This window comes from Oryctolagus cuniculus, chromosome X (assembly GCF_964237555.1).
Source record: "Oryctolagus cuniculus chromosome X, mOryCun1.1, whole genome shotgun sequence".
NCBI lineage: Eukaryota > Metazoa > Chordata > Mammalia > Lagomorpha > Leporidae > Oryctolagus > Oryctolagus cuniculus.
Genome location: NC_091453.1, coordinates 176,949 through 180,674, shown reverse-complemented (window position 1 = coordinate 180,674; position 3,726 = coordinate 176,949). Strand labels below are relative to the sequence as shown.

At 65.5% G+C, this 3,726-nt stretch overlaps 1 long non-coding RNA gene across 2 annotated transcripts in view; it reads left to right on the top strand.

The window, feature by feature from the left end:
• LOC138847714 (uncharacterized) overlaps nucleotides 1-3,362 on the top strand; it is a 3,611-nt gene extending 249 nt beyond the window's left edge. The window contains exons 2-3 of one of the 2 annotated variants that reach the window (XR_011385655.1): nucleotides 1,866-2,397; nucleotides 3,031-3,362. This is a non-coding gene — a long non-coding RNA (uncharacterized lncRNA). The remainder of the gene's footprint in view (nucleotides 1-1,865; nucleotides 2,398-3,030) is intronic. The other variant, XR_011385656.1, reaches the window with a different exon arrangement.
• The last annotated feature ends 364 nt before the right edge of the window (nucleotides 3,363-3,726 follow it).

Genomic DNA, 3,726 nt, shown 5'->3' with positions numbered 1-3,726 from the left:
GTCGTGGCTGGCCCGCTGTCCGTGTGCTTGTCACACGGCGGCGAAGGGCGCGGCCAGACGCCCACGAGGTTCCAGAATTCAGGATTCTGATGCCCGGGCCCCACCCCAAACCGAGTTTGCACGAGTCGGAGGCGGGACCAGGCGGGTGGAGGCGGGGCCGGCCGGGTGGAGGCGGGGCCAGGCGGGTTGAGGCGGGACCAGGCGGGTGGAGGCGGGGCCAGGCGGGTGGAGGCGGGACCAGGCGGGTGGAGGCGGGACCAGGCGGGTGGAGGCGGGACCAGGCGGGTGGAGGCGGGACCGGCCGGCTGGAGGCGGGACCAGGCGGGTGGAGGCGGGACCAGCCGCGTGGAGGCTGGACCAGCCGGGTGGAGGCGGGGCCAGGCGGGTGGAGGCGGGACCAGGCGGGTGGAGGCGGGGCCGGCCGGGTGGAGGCGGGACCAGGCGGGTGGAGGAGGGACCTGCCGGGTGGAGGCGGGACCAGGCGGGTGGAGGCGGGACCGGCCGGCTGGAGGCGGGACCAGGCGGGTGGAGGCGGGACCAGCCGCGTGGAGGCGGGACCAGGCGGGTGGAGGCGGGACCAGATGGGTGGAGGCGGGGCCGGCCGCGTGGAGGCGGGACCGGCCGGGTGGAGGCGGGGCCGGCCGGGTGGAGGCGGGACCAGGCGGGTGGAGGCGGGACCAGGCGGGTGGAGGCGGGGCCGGCCGGGTGGAGGCGGGACCAGATGGGTGGAGGCGGGACCAGATGGGTGGAGGCCTTGAGTGTCACAGTCTTCCCGTCCGCTCTGCCTGTCAAAAAATAAAATAAAAAAAAAGCTTCAAGGTTTCTCGGGTCACGTGCCCCGGCGCCTCGCCCCTCCCCCTGCCCCGGCGCCCGCCCGCTTCCCTCCCCGACGCGTGACGCCGTCTTAGCGCTCCTCGTGCGGGGCACCTCCCAGGTCTGGCCGCGAGGCTGGGAACGCGGACCTGCCGTGTGCGTACTGTGACCTTCTAGACCTGTTTGAGTTCAAGGGGCCTTCAAAAAAAATTTACGGAAAAAGGATTGTGAAAAAACCACACGTGGACTTCGATCTTTGTTTTGCACCAAAATTCCATTTTCTATGAATTTTTTTTTTTTTTAGTTGACAGGCAGAGTGGACAGGGAGAGAGAGAGACAGAGAGAGAGAGAAAGGTCTTCCTTTGCCGTTGGTTTGCCTTCCAAGATGGCCGCCATGGCGGGGGCTGTGCCAATCTGATGGCGGGGGCTGTGCCAATCCGATGGCGGGGGCTGTGCCAATCCGATGGCGGGGGCCGTGCCAATCCGATGGCGGGGGCTGTGCCAATCCGATGGCGGGGGCTGTGCCAATCCGATGGCAGGAGCCAGGTGCTTCTCCTGGTCTCCCATGGGGTGCAGGGCCCAGGCATCCCCCACTGCACTCCCGGGCCTGCAAGAGGGGCCGCCGGGACTAGAACCGGCGCCCGTGTGGGCTGTTGGCGCTGCCGGTGGAGGAGCAGCCAGGGAAGCCTGTCATGGCAGCCGACGCTGAGCGCCGGGAGAGCGAGCCGTGTTTCTTCACGAAGGGCACACGGTCCAGCCCCGCCGGCTTTTGTGGTCTCCGGCACGTGCTGGCGCCTCCCGGAGTGTCTCTCGTTCCTCCGTCACCCCTCGGTGGCAGCCAGTCGGTGCCCGTCAGGAGACCCGCAGGGCACGTGGCGTCAGGCACAGGGCCGAGACGGGCAAGCTGGCAAGTGCCCGCAGTGCCAGGAGGCGGCCGTGGGAGGCCCCCGTCTGAGCCGAGTCTGGGAGCGGGACACGCTTCCCGGTCGGCTCTCGGGGGGCCGGGCGGGCTGGCTTCCGGACAACCGGCTTCGGGCTGCTTCTCTTCTCAGTCGTCTCGGAGAACGTAAGAAGACGCACTCGCGGCTGGTCACTCCTGCAGTCAGCAAACATCAGACTTCCACTGACGCCAGCTGGACCTTGTTCTCTCTCGGCGCATTCTTGGCGGGGAGACCGCGGGTGTCCACAGTGACCCGGGGAGACCGCGGGCGTCCACAGCGACCCGGGAGACCGCGGGCGTCCACAGCGACCGGGGAGACCGCGGGTGTCCACAGCGACCCAGGCAGACCGCGGGTGTCCACAGCGACCCGGGAGACCGCGGGTGTCCACAGCGACCCGGGCAGACCGCGGGTGTCCACAGCGACCCGGGAGACCGCGGGTGTCCACAGCGACCCGGGCAGACCGCGGGTGTCCACAGCGACCCGGGCAGACCGACGGGTGTCCACAGTGACCCGGGTAGACCGACGGGTGTCCACAGCGACCCGGGCAGACCGACGGGTGTCCACAGTGACCCGGGTAGACCGACGGGTGTCCACAGCGACCGCAGCTGCACTGCCGGAGGCCGCCGCAGGGTGAGGAGGAGAGGTGAGGGTGAGGGTGAGGGTGAGGGTGAGGGGTTAGGGTTAGGGTTAGGGTGAGGGTGAGGGTGAGGGTGAGGGTGAGGGTGAGGGTGAGGGTTAGGTTAGGGTCAGGGTCAGGGTCAAGGTTAGGGTCAGGGTCAGGGTCAGGGTCAGGGTTTAGGGTGAGGGTGAGGGTGAGGGTGAGGGTGAGGGTGAGGGGAGGGGGAGGGTTAGGGGAGGGGGAGGGGGAGGGGTAGGTGTCCTGGGCGGCGGGCAGGGTTTGGTGGGTGTCCCTGGTGCCCGCACTCTAGACGCCGGTAGCACCCTCGCTCTCTGTGGTGACCTCCAGATGTTGCCGCGAGCACCCGGGGCGCAGGCAGGGAGGCAGGAGACGGTCGGGGCAGACTCGGGGTGGCCACGCAGCGGTCTCCCACGCGGGTCAGGGCCCAGCACTCGGGCCGTCCTCTGCTGCTCTCCCAGGGCTTTAGCAGGGAGCTGGGTCGGCAGTGGGGCCGCCGGGTCTGGAACCGGCGCTGCTAGGGGGATGCCGGCATCCCGGGTGACGGCTGTACCTGCTACGCCACCGCGCCGACCCCTGGAGTTGGGCCAGTCACAGAATTTGTGTCTTTTTTTTTTTTTTTTTTTGCCCCTCTTCCAGGCCAGCTCTCTGCTGTGGCCCGGGAGGGCAGTGGAGGATGGACCCTGCACCCCATGGGGGACCGGGAGAAGCACCTGGCTCCTGCCTTCGGATTGGCACAGCCCCCGCCATCGGATTGGCACAGCCCCCGCCATCGGATTGGCACAGCTCCCGCCGTAGCGGCCATCTTGGAGGGTGAACCAACGGCAAAGGAAGACCTTTCTCTCTGTCTCTCTCTCTCACTGTCCACTCTGCCTGTCAAAAAATAATAATAATAAAAAAATAAAAAGAAAAAAAAAAAGAAAAAAGAAAATAAAAGAAAGCAGAGGAAGGTAAGTAAAAAAATAAAAAAAAAGAAAAAAAAAGAAAAAAAAAAGAAAGCAGAGGAAGGGAAGTAAAAAACTAAAAACAAGAAAAAAAAGAAAAAAAAAGCAGAGGAAGGGAAGTAAAAAATTTAAAAAAAAAACTAAAAAGAAAAAAAAATAAAATAAATTAAAAAAAAAAGGGGGGGGGAGTGGCCTTGAAGTGCAGCCAAGTAGCTCAGAGACAGACGCTGCGGCCCCCGGGGGCCTGCTGGTCCCCTCTGCCCCGCCCCCCCAGAACTGGGGCCGTCTACACTCGCTGGGGGGGTGTTGGAGTGCGACTCGCTTCTGCCGCTGCCCGTCACGGGGTCCCGCCTCCGCCTCTGCAGGGAGACCGCGTGGGGCCGCCGGGGCC